The sequence below is a fragment of the Apium graveolens genome, chromosome 11, assembly GCF_009905375.1.
Source record: "Apium graveolens cultivar Ventura chromosome 11, ASM990537v1, whole genome shotgun sequence".
NCBI lineage: Eukaryota > Viridiplantae > Streptophyta > Magnoliopsida > Apiales > Apiaceae > Apium > Apium graveolens.
Window position 1 is genome coordinate 186,388,310 of NC_133657.1, and position 15,135 is coordinate 186,403,444.

The following is a 15,135-nucleotide window of genomic DNA, read 5'->3' on the forward strand; positions in this document are numbered from 1 at the left end:
ACACTGAGAAGCCACTGCAAAATGGAATTTAAAAAGATGCACAAAATTAGCACAAGACAGTTGAGGTGGACACATGCATGAACTCATTCAATAGTAGGCTTCAGAATAATGACAGATTTTAAGTAAAGTTTTAGTTATGCCTTATTTCTAAGATGTACTGAAGTGAATCAGACTTTACTCTTTGTCTGATATTTAGCTTAATGCACACACTAACACTCCATATGAATGATGAACATTACTGTGGTGATCTATGTTGTTGTAGATGAACAGTTTATGTGTCATATTGCATAAATTCTGAGGACAGGTTCTGTTGAACGTTCTGATGATTAAGTTCTGAAGAATCGATATCAGAATTTGGGTGAAGAATTACGGAGATAGGCATTCATTTTTCGAGTTAAGAAATCATGTTCTGATGATTGTTAAGTTCTGATATAAGTCTAAGTTCTGATATTAAATTCTGATCTTTTACTTGACTTATTTGTGGTTAAAATATGAAATAGTCTCATTTTAAATCAGAATATGTTTGGGTGGAATATTAACAGTCAATATAATTAGGGATAGTGGTACACGTACATGCACAGTAATTTTTACTTATTTCTTGTGCGCATTAAACCTCGTTTTACACTTCCAATGACAGTTTTCCCTCTTCCCAGTCTAGGGAGACGAAGTAGAATTATTTCTACATGTCAGCATTAAATTTCCTTGCGTCTCCTGGCATTCTCTTGCCTATATAAACCAACACTTCACATCAGCCTACACATCATTTCTTTTCTCACATACTCACTCTCCTTTCCTTCATACCAACACAAACATGGTCAACTACAATATGTTTTTGAACTACGAGACCTTCAACATGGAGCTGAGCTGTGAGGCCTGGCAGCAGGAATGGCACGTAACTGTCATTCCTGATGAGATTTGGGACTCGGTTCCCCAGGAGGTTCTCACACACCTCCTGTTCTTTTACATGGACTACCATCGCCATCTGGAGTGATTGGAAGAAGAAAGGCTAGAAGCTCTCCGCCAACAAGAGCGAATCATTCGACTCGCTATTCTTTTTGTAGAGAGTCGGAAGAAGAAATAATTTATTTTCTTCTTCCTGTTTTTCTTCATCGTCAGCTTTGTCCAGCTTCTTAGCCAATGATAAAAGCTGTTGATGTTAGGTTTAGAAGCTTAGGACAGTCTTGTAATAATCTGATGTAATTTCAATTTCATGAATGTATTCTCTTAATATATTAATGGAATTTCTTATTTTTGCAAGATTCTGTCTCTGAGATGTTTGCAATTTAACTGCAGTATTAAATCATGATATATTCATGTTCTGATGATCATTTTAATCATTGATTTAAATTAAGTTCTGATTTTAAAATATCAGTACTTGTTTAACTGATTTATTTTGGTCATTCTCACACTCGAAATTTACTTTCAGAATATTGGTTTTGTAGTGAAAATAATTGAATAAGTGGGAACAGTTTAAATTTTGAAATAAAAATGACTTACCTCAATTAATGGGATTACTGGGTAAGTGAAACGGTTTTTCCTTGAAAAACTGCATGTGATAAGTAATGATTACTGTTTTCCCGTGCCCATTAACTATTCATTATTGCTGCATGTCTGACAGGTGTCCAACGGTTATTTTTTTAACCATGTATAAGTAAGAGAGAGAGAAGATTATACAATCTTTTATTTACTTTTACACTTTATCTCTCTTTCTTCACTTTTACTATCTCTCATCTCCTAAAGTTGTTTTTCATACAGACATTTTATCAAACACCTTACAGGCACTCTCGATTTTTAATTTTTCTCATGGCACCTAAGGATTTGATCATTGATGGAGCTAAGTTCGTTCCAAATAACTATGCTGCAATTCTCAATCATGATGAAGCTCCGTCTGAGTTGCATTTTGTGCAAGATCTTCTTGCACACAGTGAAATTGGGTATGCATTGACCCAGCCTTCAGTCTTTTCAAGCCAACAAGTTCTGACGTTTTGGCGGACTGGGCATTTTGATAATGGTGGTGCTAATGGTACTCCCAGGATTGTTTTTGAAGTGGATGATTCTGAACATGTGGTAACTCCTGGTACAATTCGCAAGGCCTTACATTTACCAGAAGGCTGTATTTTCTCAACATCGGAGGAATCAGCTCTACAAGAGTTAATGGACAGTTTGGGGTATGAAAGGAGTTTGGCTAAGCTTGGACAGTTGAAACGGGCACATATCAGAAAGGAATGGAGCTTCTTCTTCGACTGCATCACTAAAGCCTTCGGGAATAAGTGTTCCAACTTTGATGTCATTCCAATAATGAGTCAGCACATCGGGTATGCTATTATTAACCAAACTCATTTTGATTTTGCAAGTGCTATGATAGGTTTTATTGGGGATAGAATGACAGAGGATAGGAATGTTATCTACTTTGCTAGATTCTGTCAGCTTATATATAATTTCTGTTGTGCTGATGAACCCCAACCTACTACTGACTGATATCCACCTTTTAAACTTACAAAACGAGCCTTTAATGACTTGGTAAATGCTGGCCTTAAGAAAACGGTGGTTAGACCTTTACAGATTCCTCAGTCTGTAAAACAGATCTTGGTAAATGTTGATCCTGAAACCTATAGATCTGTTTATCCTGATGCACAACCCACCACCACATCCCAAACACCACTGCAACCATCAGAACATACCACTCATACATCTATACCTCAACCCTCCCTCAAAACATATCTCAAATCATATCTCACACCTTCACAGATAGCTCAACCTTCATCCTCAGCACCTACTGTGAAGCCTTCATCTTCTAAGCCCAAGAGGACAAAGACTATTCCTCAAACACCACAGAAGAGAAGGAGGATTATTCTGAGAGATGAGTCTGATAGTGATGAACATGTTTCTGCATCAGAACCTGTTGTTACAGAAGCTGAGAAGGTTTCTTCTCAGAAGGATTCTGGAATTGGGGGATCTAAGCTTCTCAAAAGGCTTAGAAGAATGACTTCTGCTGAACCTCCCAAGGAATCCCCACCTTCAAAGAGATACAAGAAACAGAGAGCTAAAAGGCCAACTTCAGATGATGAGGAAGCAGCAGCTAAGGAAGGAGATCAGGAATCTCTGATCTCAAAAGAACCAGAATTTGCTGAAGCTACTGCATCTCCTTCTTCATTGTCCCCACCTCAGGAAGCTACTACAGACAAGGCAAACACACCATCTGTGTCTCCTGTACATGAAACTGTATCTCCTGTAGACCCAGGCACAAGTGCTGAAATTGATATTCAAAACCTGGTTGTGCCTGAGGTTCTTTACTTAGAAGCTCCAACAACTATTAATTCATTAACAACACCTGTTACTGATGCTACTCAAACTCCAGAATTGTCTACTACACCTTCTCTGCATCTAGATGTTGATGATCAGACTATAGGTGAGCATCAGGATATGGCTGTTGATCAGAACTTGGACACAGATCAATATTTAGAGGATGATGCTGAAGCCTCGAGTGCTTCTCATACTGTTGTTTTATCAGAAGATGCTGATTTTGTAAGTTCTGATGCTGCAAATGCTGATGATACTGGTGATGCTGCTCCAAATGCAGATGCTGATGAAGCAGGTCCTTCAGGACATGCACCTCCACAAACTGTTTTTAAATCTGAACTCGTCAAGAAGTTTGTATGAGGAGAAACACCAGTACCTTAGAGTGAAACTCCTAGAGGACAGGAGTGGACTAAGGAATGGAACTCAGTTAACTTTGTTCCATCTGAAAAGATTCTTGCTGAGCACTTGGCAAAAGCTGATGAAATGTTAATTACTGATGATTTCAAGACACAGCTTCGAGTCACTGCATTGAGTACTAGACATCTTCAAGGTCTCCATTCAAAAACTCATGTAGAGTTACATAAAATTCAGGAAGAATTGCTCAAGCAAGAAACAGTTAAGAAACTTGAAAAGAAAAGTTTCTTTAAACCTACCTTTGACAGAGTTGCTTACATTGAGAAGACACAAGAGAAGCAACAGTCTCAGATTGATGATATTTTGAAAAATCAAGCTTCTCAGCAATCTCAACTCGATGAAATCCAAGCCTCAGTGGAATTGCTTGTCTCTCTTCTCTTACCTGCTGATGCCAAAAAGGGGGAGAAAGTAATTAAGTCCAAATGCAAAACTGATCAGACACCGAAGGGGAAGGATGATGAAAAAGATGACCAGGGAAACTCTGGAATGGGTGGAGGTCATGGTCAAGGTATAAGTTTCTCATCAAGAAGAGCTGAAATTACAAGTCACAGGACAAGTTCTGATGCTGGAAAAAGAATTACTTTTGCTACTGGTAAAAGGATAAGTTCTGATGAACTTTTGGATTTTGATGAAGAATTATCAAGACAGTTATTTCTAAAGGAGAATCCAGGAATGGACTTGGAAAGTCTGATGGAAGAAGAAGCTAGACTTAAATTAGAAAAAGTCAAATCTAAATCTGAAGCTTCTGTTGGTAAAAAGAAACTTCCAAAAGTCAAAGGCATTGTGATAAAAGAAAGAACAAATCCTGAAGCAACCAAGGCTAAATCACAATTGCAGATAGATCCAAGGTCTAAGGGCAAAGAGAAAATTGGTGAACCTATCAAGGTTTATGTGCCTCCTGTGGATGAAGAAATTATTGTTGAAGATGCTGATCTTGCTCTGACTTCAAGAAAAATTTCTAAGACAACCTCTGACATGGCTCAAGTTGTTCAGAGTAAAGATAGAGTTAGTTCTGATATCTCAAAGAAGCAAGTAACCTCTGACATAGCTCAAGTTAACTTGATATCAGAAGATAAATCAAAGGAAACCTCTGACATTACTCATGTTAAACCTTCAAAGATACTCCTACCAGGATTCACCAAAGCCAAACAGACTCAACCTTTGAAGACTGCTGCAAGTGGTTTTGAAGCAAGAGTGGTTACTGGAAAGGAAACAAGAGATAAAACTGGATTGGGAAGTGCTGATGAAAGAAGAATACGGAACACAACCAATGATCCAATTTCCTTAAGTGAACCAGGTATTGGAGCAACTCCTGAAAGATTGAATCAACTAGAATCTGTACATATGGTTTACCATACCTACTTGAAAGAACACATCTTGTTGTACTTCATGACAGATGGTAGGGTTTATCATATAAGGGAAAATGCCATTCCACTGAAGTATTTTGAAGAACTGGAACATGTATTATTCTTACTTCAAGTGAATGACAAAATAACAGAAAGTGCTGCAAACTTTTTGAAGAGTCAAATTCAGAAACAGAAAAGGCTTTATTCTGTTAAGTCTGACAGCACATATCTTCCAAAGTACAGAGATCACAAGGGTGATATTGTTGAGATGAAGCCTAACTCTGCTAAGATTATAACTACCTTTCTGGGTTACAGGGCTGTGGAATTCAATCTTGAGTCTGACAAGACGTATTTGATCAGACTGGATCAGGACATAAAGAAAGCTAAAATTAATGATCTCAGGCCTGCAATCTTTCAAACTGGTGAAGATTCTGCAGAACTTAAAGATGCTAAAAGGAGGATGATTGATGAATTCAGATATGCTGAGAGATGTTTGTTAAAGAACTATCTCAGAATAACTCCTGACATCAGAGAGATCAGAAGATGAAGCCAAGTCAAGATCTACAACTGCTCAAATTCTGATGTGAATACAGACTGAAGTTGTTATCAGAAGTTAAAGATTGGTAAAGCTTTAAGGACTGTAAGTTATAGTTATCTAGTCAAATTCTCATGCATTTGTAGTTAATGTTTTTGACATCATCAAATATCTGTTAACTTGTATATTATGCTAATTTACAAGTTGGGGGAGATTGTTAGATATATTTGATAATGTCATGACTAATGTGATTTATGTTTAGTTTACAGATCTTACTTAAACAGGACAAATCAGTACTTAACTGAAATCAGCACTTATACTGAAGTCAGAACTTAAGTCGTTAGTACTTAAGGTTCAGGAGATATTTATCAGAAGATAATATCAGGACTTAAAGGAAACGTTCAGATAAGGAAGGTAGCTGATTTACAGGAAGAGAAGATCGAGACAAACATAAGAAGAGATATGCATGAAGAAGGAATTCTATGAAGAATAAAATACTTGGAAGAAAAGATATCTGATTGATATATTTTAGGAAGCAGAATTATATTCCATATCAATTAGCGATTATCTTGTAACTGTGTAGTATATAAACACAGACATAGGGTTTACACTATAAGTGTTATCATTAATCAAGAAGATTATTCATTGTAACCCTAGCAGCTCTCGTGATATTTGTTCATCACTGAGAGAGGACAGTTCCATACTGTAACAGAGTTTATTATTTTGAATAAAGTTTGTTTTCTGTTACTTGAGTTATTAAAGTTCGATTTGATTGTACTATACACTATATTCACCCCCCTCTACAGTGTGTGTGACCTAACATTAACTTTTCTTTATCACCCAACTACTTACACTATATAAATTATTCACCCTCACACATATTACATCCAAGCAGTACTACGATGTCATCGTCCATAAATAAGAAGTGGTTGCTAAGTGAAAGAGATGACGATTACCGTAGTCTTAGGGTAAGCGATCCAGTGGAGTACTTTGCTGGTGTACGCCGAGAATGGGCATTTCGACTTGAAAAATCTGAAAGCCTTACACATGATCTTATTGCGATGAATGTAAGGGTTTCACTTCGTCGTTCTCTATCCATATATCCTCGACCTCATGAAAATCTTCCTTGGTCTGAATTTAGGCGAAAAGTGGTTAAAGCCGTGACCCTTATTTGACGGGAAAATTACAGAATATTGTTGCGTAGGAGTCGTTATTATATGTTCGAACTAGCACAAGATTCAGTTCGTGCTTCTGGTAGAGAACTTACGGAAGCAGAACAACACAGACTATTACAGAATGAGGATTACATTTTCGATGATTACATGTCTGATGAACAAACTTGACAAGAATTATTGTGTTCTGATTTGAGTGGCCTTATTTTCCTTTTTGGATTAATGCTTTCTGGCTCTATATTAGTCGTATCTTTCTTTGTTGTAATATTATTATCATTAATAGGTGGCTGCTCATTTCAGTTTATTTTGGAATTACTATTTCGTGTTAGTAAACAGTTGAAACCATTTGAGATAAATAGTGAAAAAGTTAAAGTGGAATGACACTTTCAAACATTACATGACACGTCAAATCCTATACATGACATAAAGAGGAAAAGATAAGGCTTTGTATGTAAAGTTATTGCATGTACAGAGTTTCCCTGTCACTTTACAGCAGATAATGATTCCATAATTTCCAAAATAATGCAGGTGAGAGCAACAATGACAAGTCACAATCAAGTTTTGAATATGAACTATAATTGTATAGTATGTTTAGCACGTGAACTGTCCTTCAAAGTACCTCATGTCTTCTTTACCAAATCACTTATAAATAGAGAGTTACAACCTCATGAAGTCACACTCGTCAAAAGTAATTATGTCTTCACTCCCAAATTTTTGATTATTATTTTTGTGAAAAATTAGTTGTTGTAGCGCACTACTGGAAGGGTAGTGACGCAGGAAGGCGATTTATCAAATGTCCCGACGGTGCTTGCATTTACGAACGTTGGATCGAAGAGTCGTTTAAATCCTATGCAACATTTCTCATTGAAATTCTTAGGGAAGAAATTACCACACAGAATGTAGCCCACTCTGCAGAAATCCGCTAGTTGCAGCGTGAACTTGAGGAGTCAACGATGGAATTGCAGAGAATGAAGGCGTTCATCGACTCCCATACTTGGAACATCAATGAAGATGATTATGACTCCGATGATGATGACTCCGATGATGCAGATGACTGATTCGGTTCATATATTGTTGGCTCTTAATATTTGTATTATTGCATCGTACTTATTTTTATTCATATATCGTCTTATTATTCTGTATCGAACTACGCATAGTTTTTCAACTGTGTTTTATTTTGTAACTGATGTTATGTAATAGAATTTGTGTTTCAAGTCAAGTATTCATTATTAGCAAATTAGTTCATATCAAATATAAGGCCTCGTCAACAACAAATATTCCCCCATGATACACTATTCCATGAAACTAAAACATTACAAAACAAAATTTAAAATTAAAGTACAATTTATGTACTACAAATAGGTTTACATCACTAGTCAATAGAAAAAAATTAAATCAAAATAATTTTCTACGAATTAATTATGGGATTTGCTAAAATGCCCGCACGTAACAATTGCACACTCGAGTACCTTGGCACCCTTTTCAAAGCCAAAAAAATCATATATAAACTATATTTTTTTAAGAACAAAAATTACGTACGAAAAATAGGCTTGCATGACTATCCAAGAAAAAAAAATTCACCAAAATAATTTTTTAACAATTTAATATTAAGGCCTAAAATTAGGTCTTCATTGAATATTTTCGTTGCCGACTACTAAGGTACCCTTTTTGAGGGAAAAAAAAGTCATACATACACTTTTTTTAAAAAAAATAAAAATTTCGTACTACAAATAGGGTTGCATGACTACACAACAAAAAAAAATTACACCAAAATAATTTTTTTTCAATTTAATATGAAGACTCAAAAATAGGTCTCCATACTTCTTTTGGCCTCTGGGGATGAACCCCGGAGGAAGTAGCGTTCTTTGCCACTTGTGGAATTTTTGAACACCTATGGCAAAAAAATGAAATCTCCATTCAACTGTCCTATAAAAGTACGGGAGCCAGAGAAAAGAGCTAGAAAACGTACTAAGTATCATTTTTCGGTTGACCTTGTACATAAGTGAGTAATCAAGTTGCTGGGCTGTCAAAAATAGTCTGAAAATGTCACGTGACATGATCAGATATTTTTGTTGGTTAGTGATTGATTGAAGGCTTAGGGATACCAATCAAAATAGCCAATTTTCGGCCCAACACCCCCCCAAAATTGAAAAAATGTCATACGACACATACCTTCATATGTAGTTTATTTAGAACCTGAAGTATTGCATTGCGTCTGGAAAAAGTTTCGGAAGGAACAGATATGTTAAACACTCTTGATTTGATAACAGGAAGACTATTACAATGTTACCCTGTGGTCAGCTTAGCGATCAATTTATGAAATTTCACAACATGAAAAACTGTGGACCAAGATATCATAATAAGATTAAAGGATCTAAAATATCACATCAATTTGTATACAAATAGGTCACGGTAGGGATCATAATCTCGCTCTTTAACCTTTCTTGTCGTCGTTATCTTGTGTGTTGTCTGTTGAGTCAGATGGCCTCTGTTTTCTTTAGCTTTTATATTTTTGGATGGTAAAACAAGCAGTTTGTAAAACAGAGGACTTGCCTTTTTAGTTACGTTGCTGTACTAGCTCCTTAAATGATCAGACTGCCCTGCATTTTATTGCATTATAATTATACGTTGTAATACTAGTCTACTATACGCAAGTTATCTTTCAGCCGCCCCCGAAGCACCGCATTTGTCGTCATACATTGTGATAATAAAGAAGCAAAATATAACTTGTTGACATGAAAGGTCTTTCGCCCAGTCAACGACATTTTGGTAATGACTTGTCTATTCTAGTTTCTATAACTTGGAAAACAGGGCACCTGCCTTGCTTTGTATAACTGGGCAGTTAGGGCCGACCCTGAGATTCGAGTGACCCTAATCGAAATCAGTTTATAGGCCTTAATATACATATATTGTGGAAATTCATATATATTTATTTAAAGAAATTAGAAATTTTTGGGACTCTTATGTGTCGGGCCCTAGGCGCTCGTTTATAGTCAAGGCCACCTGGCTTGTATTGTTGACTGGTAATTATACATTTCAAACATTGACATGGTTGTGGAGTGTGGAGTTTGGACTCCTCCCCCCAGTCTTTTTATAACCAAATTCTTAATGAATACCGACTTATTCATCATTCATTCTCTTATCATCTTATCATATACAATACTCAATCTTCTGTTTAGTTAGCTACGAAAAGATGTTACCGGGATACTATTGTTTATTGTTGGCATTTGTTCTCACGTATTCTCTTCATCCTGTTCATGCCCAGGATGATAATCCGCCAGGTTTGATTCTTATACTTAACATGTTGTTCAATGTTCATCCGCCAATACTGCAAACACCTAGCTTTGCTAGCCCGTGCATATTTAGGATCTCACGTTCTAGCGAAAACCAAAATAAACGAAAACTACCAACAAAAGGTTGGTGCAGTGGTCGAGAGTTTGGCTTTTGAGGATAAAAAAAAAGGAAAACTGGTGACTTGTATGGCTTAGACAGGTGATTTTTCAGTCAATTTGAATATCACAAAGTTAACCGCATGTCTTGTTTATCAAATGTATCAGGTCTAAGCATAGATTGTGGATTATCAGAAGGTGGTGACTACTATGATAATTCTACTGGAATAAATTACATATCCGACGCAAACTTGATCGACAGTGGTGAGAGTAAGAACGTATCGAGTGAGCACTCTGGAGAAAAGCACTTGTCTACGGTCAGAAGCTTTCCTCGAGGAAACAAAAACTGTTACAGTATTAAACCTTCCCCCGGGAAAGATTACCAGTATATGATAAGAGCAACTTTCATGTACGGTAACTATGATTCTTTATCCGAGTTCCCAACATTTGATCTGAAACTGGGAGCAGAAACCTGGAGCCAAATCAGAATTCAAGGAGATTCAATAGTTGAGACGAGAGATTATACATAATCTGTCTTCAGATTATGTACATGTTTGTCTTATAAGGACAGGTACCACAAATCCCTTCATTTCAGCACTAGAGTTGAGGCCTCTCATCAATACCAATTATTCAACTGAATATGGTTCCTTGCAAACCCTTTATCACAGAGATTGTGACAGTACAAGTTCCAATACTCAAACCAGGTATCCATAACAACATACATATTTTATTACTATTATTATTTTCGATAAATTTGTTTTTATGAATTTATTTAATTAGGTATAAAGATGACATTTACAATCGAATATGGATGCCTTTTAACATGAGCCACACAAGAGTAAGTACTTCTTTAGACATTACGAATTGGGCCAATGATAACCGAGTACCACAGAATGTGTTGAGGACTGCCAGCACCCCAGACAACATTAATGATTCCTTGCAGTACTCTTGGGAGACGACTAATGCCAGTGATCAGTTCTTTATGTACATGTACATTGCTGAAGTTGAAAAACTCACCAATCAATTCAGAGAATTCGACATCAACATAAATGGAGAACGGTGGACTGATGAACCAATTGCTCCACATTATCGCGGTGTGGCACCCTATTTCCCCGCTAGACCATGGACAGGAAGTAAAAAGTACATAGTCACATTCAACAAGACAGAAAAATCAACCCTTCCACCCATTATCAATGCCTACGAGATTTTCACAGTTAAAAGATTTTCAAAGGCAGGAACAGAAGTGACAGATGGTATGTATTGCTAGCAATTTTCGTAGTCCTTTCCTATATATAGTCATGGGCTATATGAGCAATTTAGTTGGTAAATTTTAGTTTTTAGATATCCATCACCAGAAATCCTCTAACACGCGCACATATGACATACTTGTCTTCGTCTATAGTTGCTGCCATCCTTGACATCAAGTCCAAGTACAGTGTGATACGAGAAAGCTGGCAAGGAGATCCATGTGAACCAGAAGAGTTTATTTGGGAAGGTCTAAATTGCAGCAACCATGGTTCTAATTCTGCCAGGATAACAACATTGCAAGTGTTCTGTTTTTTATCTTTATTTATATTTGGTTAAATTGCTTAAGACTTCACAAATTTCTCATTGATATTTCCAAGCTCAAACATGATAAAATTTCAGGAACTTGTCCATGAGTGGACTGGCCGGTGAAATAGTTTCTTCTATATCCAATCTCACACAACTAGAAACTTTGTAAGTATTCGTAGCCAACATCAGTCTCCGAAAACAACTTCAAGGGGGGGGGGGATCTATTGCGAATTATAATTTCTTTTCTTTGGTTCCTTCTCTAGGGATTTATCAAACAATAACTTCAATGGGCAAGTCCCTGGCTTTTTATCTCAACTGGCTTCATTAAGTGTCCTGTAAGTTTACTACATCCTTTAAGACAGCTTTCCCATGAGACAATATGATTGAATTATGGATTAATTAAGTTATTTTAATAATGTTCTTATTACACACACAGGAAATTAGAAGGTAATGACTTTACCGGACCAATTCCAGCTCAACTGCTAGAAAAGCAAAAGCAGGGGACTCTATCTTTGAGGTTAACAGTTTACCTGGTTAATAAATTTCTTTCCTTCAACAACATAGTGTAAAAAGAATGTCTATATATAACACTAAATAGCCTGTTATTTAGAACACCATGGCAGACTAAGCTTCTTATGCTATATACTACATTACAGTTTTGATGCTCCCAGAGACGACAAAAATAGAGAATTATGTGGTTCTGAACCATGCAAAAAGAAAAGCAATAACTCAACTCCTGCAGTTGTTGGAGCCGTACTTGGTTCAGTTCTCTTGGCTGCAATATTGTTTGGCATATGGAAGATGAGAAGGAAATTACGAGGTACTGAAAGAAACTAATGCTCAACAACTTAAGAAGGTTTCATTGTTGCTAACTTAATATACTATTCTGTGTATGTTCATCTTTATTCTCTTTCCCAGATACAGTATTTAAGAAATTGGGTAAGCAACCCCAAGTAAATAATGGTGTAATAGAGAGACAGAACCGGCAATTTACATACTTTGAGGTCATCGATATCACTAGGAACTTCCAGAGAGTGCTTGGAAAAGGAGGCTTTGGCACAGTGTACCATGGCTATGTAGGTGACATTCAAGTTGCTGTGAAGATGCTCTCTCCATCATCAACTCAAGGCTACAAGGAATTCCAAACCGAGGTAATGTCAGTATGTCACCATCATAAGTTATTCGTTATTTTTGCCAAGAACATGTAATATTAGCCCGCGTGTTTCAATTGCAGGCCAGTCTTCTGATGAGTCTTTCCCATAAAAACTTAGTTTCTATGGTTGGTTACTGCAACGAGGGTACGAACATGGGAATCATTTATGAGTACATGGCAAACGGTAGCTTAGACGAGCATCTCTCAGGTAAATGCTTCCCACATTTCCTGGCAGCATCATTTCTTCAATATATTTATGTAGACTGGTATTTTAAAGTTGTTAGGAGTTTATAAAAATAAAATGGTGATTAATTTGTGCCTACTTCACGGATGCAGGACGAAACTATGGCATTTTGAGTTGGGAAATTAGACTTCAGATAGCACTGGATGCAGCACAAGGTTGGTTTAATTACTTTTTGTTATGTGCATTATTACTTTTAAGTATAATGCTTAATGCTGTAAACATGAACAAAGGACTGGAGTATTTGCACCATGGATGTAAACCAGCAATCCTCCACAGAGATGTGAAAACCAGCAATATCTTATTGAACGAGAAATTTCAAGCAAAATTGGCTGATTTTGGGCTGTCTAGAGCTTACTCAGACGAAGATGGCACTCATGTCACCACGGGTGTTGCTGGCACACCCGGTTACCTTGATCCTGAGTAATTAACTTCCACTTTTGTAATTCTTATTATTTGAATCGGTTACTTGACGACCTTTACTAGAAATCTGAAATAAATTACTCAGAAACTTAACTTGGACAAGAACATTTTGATTTGTGTATGCAGTTATTACACTTCAAATAGGCAAACGGAAAAAGGTGATGTGTTCAGTTTTGGGGTGGTTCTACTTGCCATGATAACCGGACGACCAGCAATATCAAGAAGTGAAGACAGGACTCACATTGCTCAGTGGGTTGAGTCTGTTGTCCAATACGGGGATGTTAAACAGATTGTAGATTCGAGGTTGGATGGAAATTATGATGTAAACTGTGCATGGAAAGCAGTTGAATTGGCAATGACATGCGCGTCTCGGATTTCATCAACAAGGCCAACAATGAATATGGTGGTGATAGAGTTAAAAGAGTGCTTGGCTCTAGAGGCTGGTAGCCATGATGGAGTTTCAAACAATTCAATAGGATTTGTGTCCATGGATTCACAGAGCTCTTTGGTTCCTAGGTAGCTCTCCTACCTTCGAATTGATCATTTTGTTTTTTACAAATTTTATCTTGTATTGGTTCAGATTTTTTAAGCATGGGGGCTAAAATGCATTGTTTAATGGTTCAACATTCTTTTTTTTGGACGTAATTGTTCAGAAGCTGACATGTATTTGAAACAGAGGAGTGATAATATAGTACAAATTGCCTTCATTACTACGTTCATTAGCATTTTTTTATGTATTTCCATTGAAAAGATCTCTTTGTACATTTAGAAGAAAATAAACACCGAACACAAATCATGTACTAAATTAATTTCAAGGTAAAAGAAAAATCAAAAAGTTAATTTAATAATTTTCTAAAAAGTACACAACATTAAGCAGTTAATTCTCAAAGTCTTTTTTTGCTGAAAAAATACTCAAACTAATAAGTATAAATTAACCAAACAATAAATAGAAGAAAAATATGCTGAACCTGGGTGTGCATATGAGTTGACGAAACCGATCAAACCAACCTAACCCGAGCATATTTTTGGCCGATTAAATCGAACCGTTATAACCCGATATTAAGTTGGGTTAAAAATACGTCAACCCGACTTTAATGTGTTTGATATGGATTTTAAGTTATTTTTAACCAACCAACCAAATCCAATTTTTTAATTTATTAGTATAAATATATACTATGTACATCTCTATTCTATACTTCTTGTATAAATTTGTTGTTCAATTTTAAATTAACTTTGTTGTATATCAATTATAGTCATTAGATAATTTGTTTTTCATACACAATTATTATACTTTTTGTGTATAAAACATATTTTAGCACGAATAAGTCTAAGAGTGTAACGTAGAGTAATGTTATGTATTCCTAAAAATATCTAAAAAATTATTCTCGAATGACGCATAACATGAACTTGTTTGCGGATTCGAATGTCTTCAGAGGTAGTCTCATATCATAAATAAATTTTCTATCAATTATTTATTTTAAATAACTTTTAACAAACCGTAAAACTCAATCCAAATCGAACCACACCGATGAATGAAGGGTATGGTTGGATTGCATTTATTTTTTATGGGTCAGATTATGAATTTTTAAACCGATTTAATTGGATCGA

General features: G+C 36.2%; 1 pseudogene; it reads left to right on the forward strand.

Moving 5' to 3' along the window:
- Window positions 1-9,853: 9,853 nt before the first annotated feature.
- On the forward strand, window positions 9,854-14,240 carry LOC141697891 (putative LRR receptor-like serine/threonine-protein kinase At1g05700; annotated as a pseudogene).
- The last annotated feature ends 895 nt before the right edge of the window (window positions 14,241-15,135 follow it).